Source organism: Lissotriton helveticus, chromosome 10 (assembly GCF_964261635.1).
Source record: "Lissotriton helveticus chromosome 10, aLisHel1.1, whole genome shotgun sequence".
NCBI lineage: Eukaryota > Metazoa > Chordata > Amphibia > Caudata > Salamandridae > Lissotriton > Lissotriton helveticus.
Genome location: NC_136071.1, coordinates 1,091,913,398 through 1,091,934,976, shown reverse-complemented (window position 1 = coordinate 1,091,934,976; position 21,579 = coordinate 1,091,913,398). Strand labels below are relative to the sequence as shown.

The 21,579-nt window shown below is 43.1% G+C and overlaps 1 protein-coding gene across 1 annotated transcript in view; it reads left to right on the top strand.

Moving 5' to 3' along the window:
* NHSL2 (NHS like 2) overlaps positions 1–21,579 on the top strand; it is a 1,069,731-nt gene that overhangs the window by 459,235 nt on the left and 588,917 nt on the right. The window lies entirely within an intron of this gene.

Sequence of the window (21,579 nt, the reverse complement as noted above, 5' to 3'; positions counted from 1 at the left end):
TACAGTCCCGATTTATGGTCTTAGCCGTCTTACCGAGCCAGGGCACCCTTCTTACCATAATAATTTTGTTGTGGAGGTGGGCCGGGAGTGGTCTATTCCAGTTAAGCCACTTAACAACTTTACCTTTCAGGGAACTAAAGGTTTCGGTCTCCCTAGTCTCCAGTGTGGGTACTCCCGCTAAAACAACCATGTAGCAATTTGTTTCAGGTGGAAGGTCGGGCAAACGTAGTCTATGGGGTCTAAGTGCTTTAGCTGGGAGGCTTTGTGTACCATCGACCGTGAGCCCGTTTGTATTAGTATAGAATATTTGCGGCCCAGATGTATGTTGTGGGGGTGCATTACTACACTGGTTGGAATCTTGGTGGGCTACAGGGGGGCCTATGGGGACAGAGGAGGGATTAACAGCCTTATTGACTTGTAGGGGGCCAGAAATGGTAGGGGTGATTTGCTGGGTACCCGGGCTATTAATTTTTGTAGCTGTAGCTTTCTCTATAATAGACAGTCTCAGTTCAATCCTTTCCATTTTGGCCTCAAGAGGGAATATGATTGATTTAAGAAGGGCACCCAAGCTTTCAATCGAAACCTCGCTACTGGGCAGAGATTGGGATTGGTTTATTGGAGGAGGTGCAGGATCGTGATGCAACTTAGCAGTTTTCGATTTTCTACCAACTTTCTTGTTGTACGACCTTTTACGTTTAGGAGCAGCCCCTTCTCTAACCCCCTGTGACATTATATTATTTGCAGTATCCTCAAGTTCAGAGACAATGGATACATTATTAATATCAAGAGCTAAATTAATTTCAGGGAGTATTTCGTTGACCAAAATATCCAGGTCCTCTGAAGCTTGATGGTCAGTTTCAATCAGGGGTGCTTGGTTAGCCATAGCCGAGCTGGCAGTATCAACAGTTCTTTCGGGGGTTTTGGCATTAGCTATGGTCCCCAGAGAGGATCTCTTAATGGCCAACAGTTCTTTGGACAAGCGTTTCTCCAGAATATTGATTTCAGTGTCAATAATGGTGTTAGCTCTGACAAGAAATTCTTCCATACCTGCGGCTTCAAATCCTCCAGCTAGCGAGGGCTTTCTCCTCGTTTCGCGGCCCGCCGTTATCACAGTGGAGCGTGTAGATGGTTGGAATACAAGGTTAAGAGGGGGGGCCCGGTCCGGTCACAGCCGGTCACGAACGGGCACAAACCGGCCCGCCCTTGGCCCGGGCTTCGCCCGGTGCGCATCCCGCGCACGCGTCGGTGGGTGCGGCTAAATAGGAGATGGTAATGTGGAGAGAGGGGGGCGGGAAGAGGAGCCAGGTGCGGCCGGTCACTCGCCGCTATGCAGCCTGGCCCTCGCAGTCCCGTATGCAGCAGCAGTCCTCCTCTGCCCCTCGTCGCGTTTCTGATGGAGAGCCCCAGAGTCAAGTAACAGCAGCTCCTCACTGTCAAAAGCCTCGAGCGACTCCCGCGGAGCGGGGGGCGCGAGGCGCTATTAAGTGGAGAGAGGCGGGGCGGGAAGAGGAGCCAGGTGCGGCCGGTCACTCGCTGCTATGCAGCCTGGCCCTCGCAGTCCCGTATGCAGCAGCAGTCCTCCTCTGCCCCTCGTCGCGTTTCTGATGGAGAGCCCCAGAGTCAAGTTCAGCAGCTCCTCACGGTCAAAAGCCTCGAGCGGCTCCCGCGGAGCGGGGGCCGCGAGGCGCTATTAAGTGGAGAGAGGCGGGGCGGGAAGAGGAGCCAGGTGCGGCCGGTCACTCGCCGCTATGCAGCCTGGCCCTCGCAGTCCCGTATGCAGCAGCAGTCCTCCTCTGCCCCTCGTCGCGTTTCTGATGGAGAGCCCCAGAGTCAAGTAACAGCAGCTCCTCACGGTCAAAAGCCTCGAGCGGCTCCCGCGGTGCGGGGGCCGCGAGGCGCTATTAAGTGGAGAGAGGCGAGGCGGGAAGAGGAGCCAGGTGCGGCCGGTCACTCGCCGCTATGCAGCCTGGCCCTCGCAGTCCCATATGCAGCAGCAGTCCTCCTCTGCCCCTCGTCGCGTTTCTGATGGAGAGCCCTAGAGTCAAGTAACAGCAGCTCCTCACGGTCAAAAGCCTCAAGCGGCTCCCGCGGAGCGGGGGCCGCGAGGCGCTATTAAGTGGAGAGAGGCGGGGCGGGAAGAGGAGCCAGGTGCGGCCGGTCACTCGCCACTATGCAGCCTGGCCCTCGTAGTCCCGTATGCAGCAGCAGTCCTCCTCTGCCCCTCGTCGCGTTTCTGATGGAGAGCCCCAGAGTCAAGTAACAGCAGCTCCTCACGGTCAAAAGCCTCGAGCGGCACCCGAGTTGGGTCAAATATGTTCTCTTCAAAAGTTGTGCATTGGCGAAATGTAGGAGACATGATGTGGGACAGAATCGGAATGCAGAAAGTACTCAGTCATAGCCTCATTCTTGGTTTAGACACTTCTAACCAGGTGTGGAAGTCTTCATTCATTTGCATAGTGGGTTCATGTGCTCAAAAGCAATGATAACTGTGCATCCATCCTCACAGTAATGAAAGCTTGTCCCTAGGTGTCAAGGCCCTCTCTTAGAGTTGTTCCGTAGCAGGGTATTGGTCACACATTGGTGGATGGTCCATCTGCCCAATCATTAGTTCATTCATCTTATTTAGAAGATGACAAACAGACGTGTTTCCAGCAGTGGTACCACAGCCGGCACAGCTGTTGGAAAACTCTTTGGGTATCACAGGACTGACACACACACACACACACACACACACACGCACACACACACACACACACGCACACACACACATGCCCCCCCTTCTCATATTCCTTGGATTCCCTCGCCTCCTCTCCATTTTTCCGGCGAAAGTCACGGCACTACAGCAGGATAAGTTGCAATTTCTATTTCTCTTATTTAAAACACATAATATCATGATTAATTGAGTTTTTAATTAATAAATAAATAATTAAAGTAATCACGCAAAAATTGCAATTTCGTCAACTCTTCCATTATCGTTGTCACTATGCCCTCCACAACCATTGCTCTTGGTTCTTTATGTCTCAATCATATATATATATACATATTACCTACTGGCGGTCGCCAGTAGGTATATATAGTTAGGATTTTTTCCCTATGGGATTTTTGAAAATTCTATGTCTAATAACTTTGGCGTTTGTGGACGGAATTGGCTGAAATTTTCAGCAAAATGGAACATTTTGTTTCTGAGCAGCCACTGGAAATTTGGGGGGAGTTGGTCCAGGGGGGGCCGAGAAAAAAGGGGGGTCCCAAAACGTGTTTTTAACATTGAGTTTTCCATAGGGCGGTTAGCCTCATTTTTAGCCCGAACGGCTGAATGGATTTGCACGAAACTTGGCAAATTTGTAGGGACTGGTAGCCCGATGTGCCTTTTGTAGGTCTCAATATATGTGCTCCAGTGGATTTTGAGAAATTAACGTTCAAAAAAAGATATATATCTAGAGCCGCGCCTGGAGCGCTCCCACGTACGCGTACAGGGGAGCGCTCCAGGCGCGCCACGCGATCTGCGCACGGCAAGCTGATTGGTTCTCGGGTGTCTATAAACATTCGAAACAGTCCGCAGCGGCCGCCATCTTGTGTCTCGGTAGGATTGAGACACAAGAGGTGGCAAAAATCAAAGGGGGAAATGAGCAAGAGGGGGCAGGGTACACACCCCCTGACCCCCTAGGTTACATGTGGGGGCCATAAAAGGCTCCCGCGGGTGAAAAAAAAAATAAAAAAAAATTCGATTTTCGCGGGGGTGAGCGCCCGGTACGCGCACCGGGGAGCGTACGGGGGAGCGTACCATGGAGATTAAAAATGACAGACTTTAAAAAAAATAAAGCTTCTTTTTAAAAATTGGAGGTAGTTCTGAAAAGAACTTTTTTTTTCATTTTGTTGTTTTATATATATTTTTTTTTTTGTTTTTTTTGTTTTATATTTTTTTAGACTTTTTAAAACAATTTTATATTTTTTTTGTATTTTTTTCAAGGGAAAAACAAAAACAAGGATTCCAAAACTGCTCAACAGGAGCCAAAAAAATTGAAAATTTAGGGACTGGAAGAGCAGCGGTGTTGCTGTTTCTTTAGGGCAATCAGTTCAACACTCTGCTCCCCATAGCAGAGCAGTTCGTCACACTCTGCGCACAAAAATTTGATGCCCGCAAACACCGGCTGAATGTTAGGGATCATTCTTCCACGGGGTGGTCCCGAAGGTGTTGCTCCACCAGTGGAGGTGCTGCCGCCATCTGTTGGTACATTCCGTGCCAGCTCTCTGACACTCTCCCTGGCAAAGTTGTTAGGGTGTCTTCTTTTGACATGCCGGATCAAATTGGCATTGCCAAAACTATATTTTTTCAGAGGATTGCCTCTGGATAAACTACTCCCACATATTTTGCATGTTACTTTGGGAGCGTTCACTTTTTTCTGTCCTTCTGGGATGTCGTAAAATTTCCAAATGAAATGGGTTTTTTTCTTTTGCTGAGGAGGGTCCTCATCCAAAAATCCCTCTGAATCACTGCTGGATGACTCTCTTGCAGCCATTGCTGGAGATCAGAAAAGTAGGAGATAGAGTAGACACAACAGCTCTTGCTCTCTCCAAGTACAAAGCAATAGTGAGAGAAATGGGTGGGTTTCACACAATTTGGAAAAAAAAAAGTTCTGAACCAATGAAAAGTGTTATTTTAAAGTCACATGGTTTGACGCGCTTACGCTACGCGCCCGGGGCGCGTCCCGGGCGTGTATCGTAAGCGCATCGGGGCGCTTACGTTGCGCGATCGTATGCGCTTCCGGGTGCGCTTACGCGGTGCGTCATAAGACGCATCTCGCGGCTACGCGATACGTGTCTTATGACGCAAGGCGTGGCGGCTACGCGATACGTCACGATGTTGTTTTCGTTCTCGACAATAGCGCTTCCGGGACGCGCATTAGTACGCGCCTCGGGGCGCGCCGCCAGATTGCGCTTACCCGTGCGTTCACCTGTCCGCGCCCCGGGAGCGCACTAAAAATAATATTAAAAAAAAATAAAAAAATTATAAAATATAAAATTAGATTTAAAATGTATTATTTTTATAAAGATTTGCTATTAAAAAACCTATGAAATTCACTGAAAAAACCATAGGTTATAGACCATATATAGTTAGGAATTAGCATTTACAAAACCTTGAAAATTCACTGAAAAAACCATAGGTTATAGACCATATATAGTTAGGAATTAGCATTTAAAAAACCTTATTTTACTCACACAAAACCATTGAAATTCCATATATAGTTAGTTGCAGTAACTATATATCGCGCACCCGCAATCCACTGCTGATCATGTCACATATTACATCATTCATGACATGGTCAGTGACATCACTGATGACATCACTGATGACATCTCAAATGACATCACTGATGACATCACTGATGACATCTCAAATGACATCAGTGATGACATCATGACACACCAATACCAGTTACTACATACGCACTCACTGATTCCTACGTCTACACACACATTCACTCATTCACCCATACAATCACTCATAAATACAGTCACTCATTATTACAACACTATCATATGCACTCATACACCTAGTCAGTCCTGTGAAGAATCAATCACACTTCGATTTCCTCATCTATACAGTTAAACACAGAACACCATACTTTTCACACATAAACTAACACATACTTACTCTCTTATACAATCACTGATACAAGTACACATTGATATGCACAGTCACACACCTCCCAGCCAGCCACACACACACTCAGTCTTCCATACATCCACTCATTCTTCAATATGTAAAACATATTTAAACTTTACAAAAACACACAGACACTAGATGATGTCATCAGTGATGTCACTGACCATGTCATGAATGATGTAATATGTGACATGATCAGCAGTGGATTGCGGGTGCGCGATATATAGTTACTGCAACTAACTATATATGGAATTTCAATGGTTTTGTGTGAGTAAAATAAGGTTTTTTAAATGCTAATTCCTAACTATATATGGTCTATAACCTATGGTTTTTTCAGTGAATATATATATATAGGAACACACTCCTGAGTACCAAATCCTTGGTAGACAAAAGGAGCGGACCACCAGAGCTGGATTCTTGTAAAGTGCTTTTATTGCAATTAGCATGACACATTTCGGCTGTGTCACCACGGCCTTGATCACATGACACACTGCGGTGAATTCAAACATTATATAGTGATGACACAACGTTTCCGGTCAGTTGCTAAGAAAGACATAGAAGACATACTATAATGGGTGGCATATAAAACCATACCATATTTGTCATTAATTTTGTTAAAATCAATTTCAGTATACTAATCGAGGTACATGTATACATACATTCTTTGATAAAATGCCTGATATTAAAATAGTACTCATTAAGTATATACCAAGTGGTAAAATTCTGGCATTTGATGAAGTTGCAGAGACCCATATCTTGATCAGCGTGTCAAATATCTATAAGTACTGACTGGAGAATTAAATAATAATACATAAAGTGCAAGTGCAAAAATGATACCGTTTTCTAGTATCTGCTATTAATCGCATAACAGATCATAGACATAATAATCAATTAAAACTATGTAGGGAGACCATGGTATACCTATTTCCTTCTAATATATAATCCTCTGATGGTGCGCTAGCATCAAATTTTCAGCAAACCGACAAATGACTACCTTACATCACAATTCGTAACATAACTGTTAGCAATAAATGGGTACATACGGTAAACAGTTACTAAGACCCATAGAGCCTGTTCATAAGAAAAGTGCAAAATATATCAGAGTAGCAGCAGTTTAATCCAATATGTATCCGATTTTCCCCATATTTTATAATTTGAAAACATTGGGGCTATATTGGTCAAAGTGCAAGTGCAAAGAGCAGCTCATCATATTGGTCATTTGGTGAGCCGGATGCAGCTTGGTACATAACGTGCAAATGCAATGAATAAATAACATCAATAAGAAGCAAACCAACGATGTGTAAAATTTCAGTAAATATACACACATCCAAATAGTATCATAATAGAAAATCATGATAAATGATTACACACTGGTTTAAAAACCGCTACTAAAAAAACAGACTCTAAAAACACTCATAAAACCTAGTAAAACCAATGGTAAAACAGGGTAATAATGAGGCTAAAAAAGATCAGGCTAAAACGAACGGCTAAAACTAACATGTGCAAAACACATCGCCAAAATTCATGGGAAAAGTGTTAAACTCTTAAAGGCATAGGCTGATCAACGTTATATAAAGTTATGGAGATCCTCTCCTGTGTTCAGACCATTGGGCATCTTAGTGTCGAGTAGCAGAATGTATCGGGACTCCATTTGGCGTAATTTCCTTTCCCTATTTCCACCTCTGTGATGTTTGTGTACCGCATCTATCACATAGTAGCTCAAATCATTCAAATTATTCTGATGTACTGATTTAAAATGTCATGCTACTGGATAGCTGCGATCTAAATTGACTACATCACATAAATGCTGAAGTATATGCATGTACACTTGTAGTTTCGTGCTGCCTACATATTTCATTCGGCAAGAACACTCTAGTACATAAACAGCATGGTCAGTTCTACAAGTGAATAGCCCCCTGATCTTATTAGGCATAGTTTCGAAGGCATTCATACATTCAGATGTGTTGGTACCAAACGTATAGACCCTACAAGAGATGCATTTGAAAAAAACAACTCTTTTAGATAACCAGGTACCTGTATTGTCAACCTCAGGACTAGTTTTGACCAGAGCATTCCTCATAGAGGGAGCTCTTCTAAATGTGATCTGAGGGAGATCTGGCACTCGTTGTGACATAGTTAAATCAGTTTTGACTATGGGCCAGTTTTTGTAAAATATATTTCTTATTTGTTTCTCCTGGCTACTAAAGGTGGTTATTACTCTCACTTGGTTTGTGTTCTGGGAAAGGGTGCCACTACTTGGTAGGTTCTTAACTCTGGTTTTATTGGAAGCACTACCCAAACATTCCTTTCTAGACTCGGTGTTTGCCTTGGACATGGATGCCTTTAAGTCCTTACCCTTGTGTCCTCTAGCACTAAATCTTTCAAATGAATCCATTTGACATTGTATGGCCCCATCAGAGCTACAGATTCTTCTGACTCTTAAGAATTCGCCGTATGGGATGCTCTTGATTAGGTGTTTTGGATAGGCACTACTAGCATGGAGTACTCAGTTCCCCGCTGTACATTTTCTGTTTGAGTTTGGTTTGTATGCTGTTATTACTGATATGTACGTCAACATCAAGAAATTGAACAGCTTCCTTGCTGAAGTGTGCAGTAAATTCAAGATGTAGAGCATTGTTGTTGATAGCATCAACAAACTCTTTAGCTGAATCAATTGGCCCCTTCCAGATAACAAAGACATCATCTGTGAAGCGCCACCATTGTAAAACAAGTGCTTCATAGAGATCCTTGTGGGTCTGCCTGAGAACATGCTCCTCCCACCAGCCAACGTGAAGACACGCGTAGCTGGGAGAGAAGCATGCCCCCATGGCAACTCCTCGAAGTTGTTGGTGCACTTCTTTGTTAAACATAACATAGTTATTGGAAGGACACAATTCAATCATACGTAGAAGCTTTACATTATACTAGTGAAAATTAATGTTCCTCTAGTATCAAAAGTATTTCACAGCTTTCAACCCATCCACGTGGTGTATACTAGTGTAGAGGGAACATATATCCATAACAATAAATACACAATCCTCACTCCAGGTAACAGTTTGTAATGTTGACAAGAAATGACCAGTGTCCTTGATGTAAGAAGGCAGGTTCTCTACAGATTCATGCAAAAAATAGTCTACATATTTTGAAGTTGCTTCTAGTAGACTCCTTTGTGTAGAAATGATCAGACGTCCAAGTATAGGTGATTGCTTTTTGTGTACTTTTGGAATAAAGTAGAGAACAGGGGTGATTGGATGATCGGTTTTCAGGAAACTGTGTTCATTTTTGTTTAACAGTCCTCTTTTCCATTGACCCAGTTCTCTATGTACCATATCCTTTACCTGCTTTAGATCGTTGATTATTGCTTTTCTGTAGCAGGCTTCATCTGTTAGATGTCGTTGAGCTTCAGCCATATATTGGGATTTGGGCCACAGCACTACATTACCCTTTTATCAGATTTGTTCATGATGACATTCACATTGTCTCTTAATTTACGCATAAGTGCTGAGTATTGTACTTCAACAAATTTACATTGTTTGCGCCTCTGTAATACTTTGTGGTACAGTTTCTTTAAATCCTCAATTATGCAGTCACTAAAGGTATCTATAGCATCCTTAGGCATCAGAGGAATAAACGTGGACACTGGATGAAAAGGACTAAATATATATATATATATTTTTTTTAATTTTTTTTTTCAATGAAAAAACAAAGGTAACAGGGACATTATAGTTAGGCTCAATTTTCACTTTGCTTATGACATTACATATTAGATTGCTCATGACATGGTGAGTGACATCACTCGTGACATCATTCAGTGAGTGTTATTGTTTTGTAAAAGTTTCAGAGAGTTAAAGATGCATATTAAGCTATTACAACATTAAATTACTATATTTTGTGTACTACAATGAGTGATACTACTTCTGAATATATTATGTGAGTGGCTGTGTGACTGTGTATTCATTTTTGAATGGCTGTCTGATTGGCTATATAGGTGTGTGAATAGAATAGTTGCGTGGGTGTGTGAGTGGGTGTATGAGTGATTGTGTGGGGGTATTGGTGGGGGTTGTGTGTATGGTTCTATGGGTCTGTAGCTGGCTGTGTGAGTAGTTGTATGGGTGAGTGAGTGGCTGTATGTATGGGTGAGTGGGTGTGTGAGTAGCTATATGGGTGACTGAGTGGCTGTGTGACTGGCTGTTTGAGTGAGTGACTGGGTGTGTAAGTGGCCATATGGGTAGGTGAGTGACTGTTTTAGAGGTTGTTTAGTTAAGTGAGTTGGTACATGAGTGGCTGTATTAGAGAGTGAGTTGTAATGAGTTCTGTGCTGCCTATTTTTATAGTTCTACGTGGCGAACAAGCTATGAAATGTTAAAAGTAACGCAGAGGGTAATGTACACATTTTCATGAGAGTAAAAAATGAGTTGTGCCTTTTAGAAGTTTTAATTTTTTTATTTTGAAACATTTTGAGGACTATTGGCCCAAATAATTTATATTGAATATTGAGGCATTACCTTCTGCATAGTTTACAATTTGCACGTACAGTTTGCCAAATCTTCTGGATTGTATTTGTGACAGTTATGAACTACAGGGTAGGATGTTATTTTATTATTTTTATCTACTCATTTTAACGAATTGTATGTTGTCTATTTTGTATACTGTTATAGTTGTAAAAGACCTAATAAAGTCTTTCTACTGACTGACTGAGTGTCTGTGTGAGTGGCTGTGTGGGCGAGTGAGCGGGTGTGTGAGTGATTCTATGTATGTGTAAATGGGTATGTAAGTGGTTGTGTGAGTGCTTGTATGGGTGAGTGAGTGGCTGTGTTGAGAGGCTGTATGGGTGAGTGAGTGGGTGTGTGAGTGGCTGTATAATTGAATAAGTGGCTGTTTGAGAGGTTGTTTGGTTAAGTGGGTTGGTGTGTGAGTGGCTGTTTTAGAGAGTGAGTGTCTGTGTGAGTGGCTGTATAGGTGAGTTATTGTATGAATGTGTGAATGGACATGTACGTGGTTGTGTGGGTGTTTGAGTGCTTGTATGGGTGAGTGAGTGGCTGTGTTGAGAGGCTATATGGGTGAGTGACTGGGTGTGTGAGTGGTTGTATGGGTGAATAAGTGAGTGTGTGACTAGCTGTATGCGTGAGTGTGTGGCTGTGTGAATGGCTGTATGAGTAAGTGAGTGGGCATATCAGTAACTCTATAGATGAGTGAGTGGGTGTGTGAGTGGTTGTATGGGTCGGTGAATGGGAATGTGAGTGGTTGTGTGGGTGTTTTGTTTGATTGGGCATATAAGGGGTTGTATGGGTGTATGAGTGGGTGTGTGAGTGGTTCTGTGGATGATGGCATCAGTGATGTCACTGACCATGTAATGTGTCATGTCATGAGCAGTACATTGTGGGGGCATAAGTTATAATTAGCTCAGGTAACTATAACTGCTGAATTTCACTGGTTTGGTACAAGGTAAAATTGAACCCAACTATAACATCCTGTAAGCTTTGGTTTTCTTAGTGAATTTCAAAGTTTTTTTTGGTTCTATTTCCTAACTATAACAACCCTTTTTTGGTGGATTTCTACTTTTGTCCATGTTATTTCCTAACTGTTACATCCCTGTAACCTTTAATTTTTGTAAGTACATTTCTGAGGTTTTTAAAATTTGTTATTCCTATCTGTAACCTGTAACCTTTGAAAATCAGTGTGTGAGTGGGTGTGTGAGTGAGTATATGAGTGTCTCAATGGAGGGTCTGGGAGTGCCTGCAGAAGTCTATCACTGGGTATGTGAGTGGGCACATGAGTGTCACAGTGGGTCTGTGATTGGGTGCGCAAGTGTCTGAGTGGGTGCATGAGTGTCTAAGTTGGTCTGTGAGTGTTTGAGTGGGTTTGTGAGTGCCTTCATGAGTATGTTGTGCATGTCAGTCTGCGAGTGGGTGTGTGAGTGTCTGGGTGGGTGCATGAGTGTCTCAGTAAGTGTCTAAGTTGGTCTGTGTATGTCTGAGTTGGGTACCTCCATAAGTGTGTAAGTCACAAATGGGAGTGGGAGCATGATTGTCTGAGTGGGTCTGTGAGTGGGTAGATTAGTCTATGAATGGGTCAGTGACTGGGTGTGTGAGTCTCTCAGTGGGTCTGTGAATGGCTGTGTGAGTGACTGTATGAGGCTGTGAGTGGGTGCATGAGTGTCTGAGTAGGTCTGTGAGTAGGTGTATGTGTCTGAGTGGGTCTATGAGTGGGTGCATGATTGTCAGAAAGGGTGTGTGAGTGGCTGTATGGGTCTGTCATTGGGTGTGTGAGAACAACTTTGAGTGATTGTGTGTGGGTGTGTCAGTAGCTGTGTGAGTGACTTGGCCACAAACAAACCACACCTACCCTTTCATCCAACAAGAATCCACAGTTTTGCACAAAATATCTACCCTAGTGGAGCTCTTTCTGCCTTCTTGGGTAAATGTCCAGTACATATTCTACACGACAGCTGCATAATGGCGCACAAGGAAATGTCACGAGTACCTTGTGTGCATTTTGGCAATATAATTGTTCCTGGTGCGTCTTTATCCAGAAATATGTGATAACATGAATCCTCCTATAGAGAAGACAACAAGACTACAAAGAAGTCAATTCACCAAACAAGGGTACTTACTATTATCTATATGAAGTGCTTCTTTGTTTGGTGGTGATGTCCAAGAACTCTTCACCAAAATCGGAGGGTACCGCGATCGGGAGGCCGCTTGTTAGGCTGTCCAACATCTTGGCTCAGATGGGCGGGACCAAACAGGGAAGCATCAAAGTGATTTCCACATTTGCAGTTCTGTCTCTAAGCCACAGACTACCTTCAAATATAGGTCTACAACCCACATCAGGGGGCGCACAGCCTTAATAGACTATACTGATTTGTAAACAGTGCTCCATATAACTTTTTCAAAATGCACAATTTCACTTGTCTGCTTAGCTTGCACTATTTACATGCTGTCAATCTACACGTGTGCACTCAGTAACTCTATGCAGTAATAGACTTCGGAGTTATCACTGATGTCATCAGTGGTGTCATTTGAGATGCAATTACAGATGTCATCAATGAGGCCATTTAACATGTCATGGGTGATGTAATAAATGAGGCCTTAAGCAGTGCGGGTGCAAGTAATAGACTAGTAAAATATAACTGGTGCATTTTAGCTTCTTTTTTTTATGTAAATTTTTAGGTTATTTCAACACCTAACTATAACCTTTGTTATTTTTGTTTGTAAATGTCTTGTTTTTTTTTTAACATGAGCTAAAATATTAGTACAGCACCTACCCATAATATCACTTTACATAACTTTAACTTTTTTTTTTTTTAAGTTGCAAAACTATCCTATGGGCATTAACTCCAAACACAAACAGAAAACCCACAGAGGTTTTAAGCTAAAATTATCTCCCATCGTGTCATATTAACTCCTCATCTAGAGACTGTGCAAACAAAGTTGATATTGCATTAAAAAAACTGTGGTATTGTGTGAGTGTGCAGCTCTGTAAAGGACCCATTCACAACACATCACTCTTTCAAATGCAAATGATTCTGTTCTGCACTGCCCACGGTCAGAATAATTCTCTCTCAACACTTTCCCATTTTACAGAAAGGTTAAGTCACTTTCAAGTCTGTACACCTACCCATGCCATTAGTTTTTCTGCACTCTTTGAATGAATCCCAGCCCTGCACTGATGTGGCGCATAATACCAGTTGTGTCAGAATATGATTCTCTCGACCAAAAATGGAAAGCACAGATGTGACACCAATGCTGCCAACAATACAAACTGTCACCAGACGAAAGAAGAACAGCCAGCCCTCATTGTAAAGTGATAAGAGAGGAGCACTTAAGCTGAAGTCAGTGGGAGTCACAAAACCTAAATAACTCAAAACAAACCATACTCAAAATAATCTAAAGGCAGGGAAATGAAGCTGATTCACTTCTGCCTCTTCACATCTGTATGTTCTTGCCTGTCTTATTCTCATTCAGCTTCTGTGGTATCAGAATGTGTCTGTCTCGAGAAGCATTATTTGGTTCATGCATTGAGTTGCAGTGTAACATTTGAATAGGGCTTTCCTACCTAAACACTTACTTTTCCTGAGATTTATGACATAGGCCTCCTGTAAAATTAAAGAATACATGTTCATCTGTCAGAACTAAATTGACCTCAGTATTATTTAGAAAAGAACACACCTTAACTGCTTAGGCTTTTTCACCCCAAAGGGAGCCTTTTTCTGTTATTTGGGGTACTTTGTGCATACGTCTTCATAACTTTAGCACCACATAAGGTATCCATGGCAAATTTGAGTCCTTTGTTCCAACATTCTATGAATTCCAAAGGTAACCATGGTTTCCCTTAGAGAGGAACAGGACAACAGCCAAAATATAGCTAAATGTTGGGTTTTTTGGGGGGAGAAATGGAAAAAAGTTATGTGCAAGAAGGTGTATTTTTTTCTAAAAATAACAACAATAAAAAGTTTACTGTGCTAAGATCACTGTCTTTGCAGCTTTCAAGAACAATCAGATCTGTAAATATGAAAGTAAGGGAGAAACCTGCGGCGGCTCCTGGAAAACAATATATTTCTGAAAAGTAGCCAAATTCTGAATCCAGCGAGGGGTCATATGTGTAGACCCATGAAGGATTTCCCAAAGAACCTAACAGTTGAAATAAAAAAAAGAATGAAAATGAGTAGAAAAAACTGCTATTTGGGACAATATTTTCATGTGTAACTTCTTGTCACAATGGCCCATTTGCCAAAGTCACATACTGTTACATCTGAGAGCCCCTTCAGGTCGGGGAGATATACACAGTTGGTTGGTTCTCTAAAAACATGCAGTACCCAAAGCCAACAACAGAGCTGCACCGTACGATGATATTTCCTTGTGTACATAGTAAACTGCAATTCATTTACTTATTTAATTTATAAAGTTTTGTATAGCGCGAACATGACCGTAGAAGGGTATCAGAGCGCTTTACATTAGATGAAGGCAAGATATAGTTGTAGAAATAAAAACTTGCCACTTATATGAAGAATAGTATGACTGATATCTATTGCGGATCATCAACATAGTAATCATACACCGTATTTAGTAAAAATTTGTATCAAGGAAACCTATGTTTTTTTTAAAATGTACACAAGATAGTGGGTTTAGGAATAGTGCTCATTTGTACTCCTCTGTATATGTGCCTATCCGTACTATCATGTGATTCAGAGGACATTTTGTAAAATTGCTGCTTTCCTGCATACTGGCTTACATTTGTAAGCCACAAATTCAGCGCAATTCGATTGGTAATGACAAAAGTTCGGCTATTCTGTGTGCCCACACCTTTCCTCATTAAAATGATACCCCGCTTGTATAGGTGGACTAAGCGCTCAGGACAGGAAGGATCCAAAAACCAGCATGCTCCGATAAAATGTTTCCACTCAAAGCTGAACCTCTATTTGCATAGTGGGAAGCTGTGGATGTTGGTTCAGTAACCAACTGCCACCAAGGGAAACCTACCAAGCACAAACATTCCTGCAAACCTAGACACGTAGGGAGGTGTGAGAGTTCTCAGGAAACATTTTTACACAGAAGCCCTTGCAAGCCTCAAACGTGGGCTAAAACACACATTTTCATCACATTTCTGTGAAGGAAAGTTCCGGAATCTGCAAATTCCAAAAAGGCCTTACCACTCGGTTTTCCCATGTCTCCCAATAAAAACGGTACCCCACTTATGTAAGAGGGTTGAGCAAATGTGTTGAAGGGATGCAGCAAGAATAATTCTGATCCATGAGAGCCAGCAATTGAAGCAGCTTGGTATACAGAGGCTGCATATTTCTCCCACCAGAAGGCAGCCCGCTAACTCTGGAGACTGCGCAGATTACAGCACTTCATTTAAGGCACCATTGAACCTCACTGGCATATAAAGGTGACCCAATGTATATCAGACATTAAAATGTTTACTAGTTAAATATCTACCTCGCATCAAGTGCCAACATAAGGATATCCTAGGTGTTTTCATGCCACATAGTGTTCAAGTATGCCTGGTGGCTCCTCCTAATAGACACTATAATCAAAGTCTCTCCTCCCAGATACACCATTTAGCATTTAATCCATGTCCTATTTTTTATTTATTTTATTTATGTGTTTTATAGAGTGCGAACTTGACCCGTTAGGGTATCAGAGCGCTTTACAGGAAAAACATAGTCATGTACCACAGTAACACTTAGAAGAGCAAGGAATAGGACAGAAAAATACGTCAAAGAATATATTTAAGGGAAATTTCCTGTAAAGCAGGGATGGCCTTATGCCAACTGTTACTCATCCCTTGACTATTGAAAATTGAATGTGGAGTTCACATGCAACATTAGAATTTCCCCACATGGTCTTAAAAAAATTAACTGGTTGCTCTGACATCCAGCTGCTGCTATTAGAATGATAACTACTCTGTACTTCAAGATATACGTGCACACTTGTTCAGTTTGGAATTTGCACTGTCTCAAACATGGTAAATGATGTCATTAATTTACAATGTGCTCCTACCTATTGTCTGACAACATTTTATAAACTGTAGAACGGAAAAGTCGAAAAGTATTTGGGCAATTTATTTGTAAGAAATGGTCAATTTCCGAGGTCATGGGTGGGAGGTTCCCCACGATCCATGTCGCTCCCTTCTCGGGATTACAGATGGACTAGACGGGTCCAGAAACAAGAAATTACTCTACAGCACAGCCATGGTTGTGGCCAAGCGGGACATAGCTGCCTCCTGGAAGCTTCCCACACCACCCGGTTCTGAGAAATGGCGAAGGGGGACGGATTGGTGCGCGGTACAAGAAAAACCCATGTATAAGGCACGGGGGAGTCCTAAGAATTATCGGAGGGTATGAGGCAAATTGCTGGGTGCCGTGGTGTAGCTTGAACTCTATACATGACGTTTGTATTCCCTGCTGCAAGGTGGGGTTAAAAGTGATGTCTTTGTTCTTTTAAGTGTCTTGCAACACTATTGGTACTATCTAATGTCGTATTGCTGGTGCTTGTTCTTTGTAAAAACAATAAAATTGTTTATAAAAAAAAAAGAAATGGTCAATTCAAGTGCACTAGCTTTCATGGTATATGACTATTGATAGCAGAAGGGGCACCTTCTTCGTGTTCGATGTTCCAGAGGCCAAGTCCCTTTCTCTGCTGACCAAGGGTTCATCCCCATTCTCATCTAATCAGCCAGCTTCACGACATCCCAAATGAAAAGAAATCCAGACTAAGGGGGTCATTAGGATTGCATGGCGGTGGCGATCGGCCCGAGATCCATCCTCGCCCGCCACCCATTTCCTATGGCGGGGGGGACCATGGCGGACAGAAAGAGTTTAATACGGTGGCGGTGTCTGCTAGGGATGTATGACGTTACAACGCATACTTTTACAACGCCTACCTTTACAACGCGGTTTTTACAACGCATGCCATTACAACGCATAATGCTTTTAGGCGCTGGATAGTGAATAGTTTCATTTACTATTCCAACTCCAGTCCCCGTGGATAGTAGGGAAGGTTATTGGATAGTAAATTAACCTATTCCCTATCCTAGAGAGCCCCCCAGAGCAATGTGTTGTAATAGTTTGCGTTGTAAAAGTTGCATTGTAATGGTAGTTCGTTGTAAAAGTTTCGTTGTAAAGGTTGTTTACCGTCTGCTAGACACAGCCATCCATATTATGATGGGGCGTACACATGCCTATCCGTGTCGGCAGCGGCATGCGGGAATCTCTTGCCGGCCGGGGCCCGTTGCAGGCCCCCAGGGACTCTGGGGATGGGGGCTGCACATGGGGCGGTACCTATGGTACCCCCCACATTGCAGTGTACAACGTGGTAGGCACCACACGGTGCCTGTCACGTTGTGCATTGAAATGCATGACGTGAATTTTAGCATTGCATATTAAATATGCGGGATGCGCTCACCACTGTGGTGGGCGCATCCTAATAACCCCCACGGGACACCGCCCTTATGGCGGGCGGTCCCTTTTTACGTCGGGATGGCGGGCGGACGGATTTGTCTGCCTGCCATCCTAATGACCCCCTAAGCGTCTGCCTTTCTAAAACTCCTGACTAATGCTGTATATGCGCCAAGTGAACCTTTGCTAACACCTCCTGTGACAGCACCTGAGGCTGAGGAAGACGTAGCTTTCATGCACCTTTAGTGCTCTCGCTTTGCTAAATCCAACTCCTTCCAGTTTGTGGACGTAAGGTTGGGATGTAAGAGGATGCCTTTAGAACTTGACCTACATTTTTTAAACTGAGAGAACATCTGCCTTTGAAATTAGGGTAAACATGTTGGGGAAGACTGTCCTAGATTCCCTAAAGAGCACTTCAAAAACTTGTGAACTTCTGTCAACTGACCCCAAACTGGGACAATGAAAGTGCTTTCATCATGGATTGTAGTGACCACACAGACATTCCGCCTATCGGACAATTTGATTGCGAGCAGTTAATTAGAATGCAGTGCAGTGTTCTGGGCTCTTTTGCGCTCCTTACAAATGAGCTCCTGCAGGAATTCTTTGCAGCGACATCGAACTGTACCCCGTCGCACAGTGCCAGCTTTGCAGAGTTTGCAGAACAGCTTGACTCTTGTGTGGAAGTTCTCCACATAAAGTTTATAACCTTTATGAAGTAGTGCTTGGATATGATCCCCATACAATCTTTGCAATTATTCCTAGTATGGAAGGGCAACCTATAACATTTAAAGTAGAGTCCTTCTCTGTACATCCTGTCAAGCTGGATAAATAACCAGTACAGTGTACACATAGCATCTTGATGTCATAACAAGCTCTTTTTTTGGTATTTACTGCCTGAACAGCAGTCATCCTTTACACATGATGAAGGACTCAATAAAAGCTATATTCCTTCCAGGATCTTAAACCTCTGGAAACTTTGCAGACATATGTTCCAGGATAGGCTAAAGTTTGGGCAAGTTGTCAAAGTCTAGAGGGTCCTGGGGCAACAACGTAGAATTATGATTGAAATGCAGAATAGGCTGCAATATTAAAAACCTATCTCTGGTCATGACTAGTGAGAAGCTGGGTGGTGCCCAATCCATGATGGCAGGCCAGTGGGACCGTACACTTGGTACGTACACTATTCCCAAGTTGAGTGTAAGGGCCTGTTTTTTTGCCCCAAATTAATTGGGAGTCCAGGGGTGTGCCCTAGAAAGAGACCCAAGAATGACTTCATGCTCCCTCAGAAACCGTTTGGCGCACAATTTCCTCAAGGACGTCAACATCCTGAAAGTGATGAACATAGTCAAAAGGCAAAAAATGTGCGGCATTGACTTCATATCCAGCGTGTGCACTGAATAGGGGAAACTCGGGCTGGTGTAAATTGGCAGGCTACCAAGAGAACACTATCTAGGCTTGCCGCTGCACGTCTGCTCTCTAATTGAGTTATCTTGCCACTGTCTCTCTGCTGTACAGGTTGTGCTTGCGAAATGACATCACGACTGTCATGCTCATGTTCCTCAAAATCACTAGAAGACAAGTCATTGACTGAAAAATCACTTCAGGACTCTGCTCTATTATCCTCTCTCTATGATGCTGCCTCAGTATTAGATCCTGCCTGAGAACACTCCTCTATTTCACAAGTTAGAATCTGCGGAGCTGTCATCCAAGAAAGGCTATCCCTGTTGATTGTTTAAAATCTGTCGAAAACCTTCATTCTGAAATACTATGTCCTTTGTTGAATACAGAATTATGCCTATAATACAGTGGGTGGGTGTGTGCATGTGTAAGATATGTCAAAGTGACAATCAAAAAAGCACTTAACTTCTAAATGCTGCGATCTGAAGAACTTCTCCAGTGATCTTCCCAAAAGACGCTAAAAGAGTAAAAAAATAACAAACTATTACTTCAACGTGCTAATATGCAGTACCACATCATACATCCTGGGACAAGGGGTGAGTCTTCTCCAGTCACTGTTCATTTATTATGACACTCAAGTGCAGAAGAGAGCATCTTAGGTGGGAGACAGCTAAAACCAAGCCATATCAGAGTAAGGCAGGGTCAGAAACTAGGACTGGGCACCACAATAAAAGTGTCCCCCATTAGCAAACCAGGGAGCTAAACAAGAACTTGCAAAGCCAATAGGTCTGGTGCTTGTTGCCGGTCTTTTGGCTTTGCTGATGCTTGTTTTGTCACTGTTTTTGCAAAACGTTATGTTTGGGGGAGCTGCCAGGACATTGACAATATAAAAAAATCCTTAAATCAAAATCTGGCTTGGTCTCAAGAAACATACATTATCATAGTAGCCCCTGGAACTAAAGAGTCCTACTTGGTGTGTGGGCATGCTCCCCATGAAAAGATAGAATGCCATCACTCATACTTAAGATAGCGAATGGCCGATATGGGCTGGCCCACTGCTCCATGCTGTTGTAGGTGGAAGAACAATTTGATGACAGCAGAAGAACAGGCTAATGGGTGAATCAGACTCGATGGAAGACTGCCTGCATTTATGCTTGCTCCAGAGAATGTTTGTGGTAATATCAGAAAAATCAGCCGTAAAAACCTGCCCATCAGAGCATTAAACAGTCCCACAAACTCTGTGGTGGTCCTGTGAATTGGGACTGTTTTAATTTCCCCTGGGTGCCAATCATCCCCTTCTTGGGAGGCCGATCGAATATGACTCGTTACAACGCAAGCCACTCTTCTGCGTGTCATTACAACGATGTTGTTACAACGACCGCTTTGTTACCATGCAAAGCCATTACTACGCAAGCCATTACATCGACTTGCAGTTGATGGCGCGCTGACATTAGAAATTTATAATTTTCTATTCCAACTCCAGCCTACGTAACAGTACGGAAGGTGTTGGAATAGTAAACTATACTATTTCTAATGTTAGCATGCCATCTACTGCAAGTCAATGTAACGACTTGCGTAGTAAGGGCATTGCGTGGTTACATCGGGGTGATTGTAATGACCGTGTTGTAATGGCATCGCGATGTGATGCCCGCGTTGTTAGGGTTGTTTTCGGGCTGATCGTGTCATTCCAGAGCAAAACAAACATTGCTGCCAAAAATTCATGTCCCTCATTCGGATAGGCCATATGACAGCTGGTCAACCACTGCAAATTTGTCCACTTGTTTGTTTTCTCTGGGGGACTGATCAAAGCTTACTTTTCGGCCCAATCACACACCCAGATGAGAAGAAACATTGCTGTGAAAAAATGTATGCCCCCACGTGGGTCAGAAGTTAGTCAGATAGCTGACTCCAGCAAAATTGTCTGCTATTTTGTTTTCCCCCTGTGGGCCAAAGAAGTGGGCAATTGCGCCCCCCATGGAAAAACAACAATTAAACAAAAACAATTCGCAAATGGGCACACCATGTTGTTTCCCCCTGGTTGGAGTGCGGGGGTGGGGGGCGCAATTGCAGCCCCTGGGGAAAAACAAACATATTTTTTCCAAAACTGGTCTGAGTGGGGATCAGTTCATGTACCAGAGGGGTCAATCCCCCAAAAGCACTACAATTTATGGCATCTAGTGGATTCCTGTTCATGGATTGTGGCACGTCTGCGACCCACAAGTAGGAATTTGTTTGAAAAAGGCATGTTGCAATGGAGAGGCATGGGCATCCTCCCCTTTCCAGCGATGCCTCCATCAAATATGGGACAGCCAACTAGCCCTTCAATCCCTACTGGATTCGCACAAGAGCACCCACCTGCTCCTTCTAGGCCACTCTGATGGGGTCTGTGACACCAGCGTGCTTTTTGGTGTGCTGGCGTCACAGATGGGCAGTGAGAGGGGCAGGGTGGGCGTAAGCCACTGGCCAATGCCTACACTCGAGTAGTTATTAGAACATCTACATCAGTGGGACAATATTTTTGTAAAAGATATTAAGAAAAAGATATTACGGTAAGACAAGATTTTTGCTAACAACAGTATGACCTACAAATGTCCCATAAACCAGAAAAGAAAAA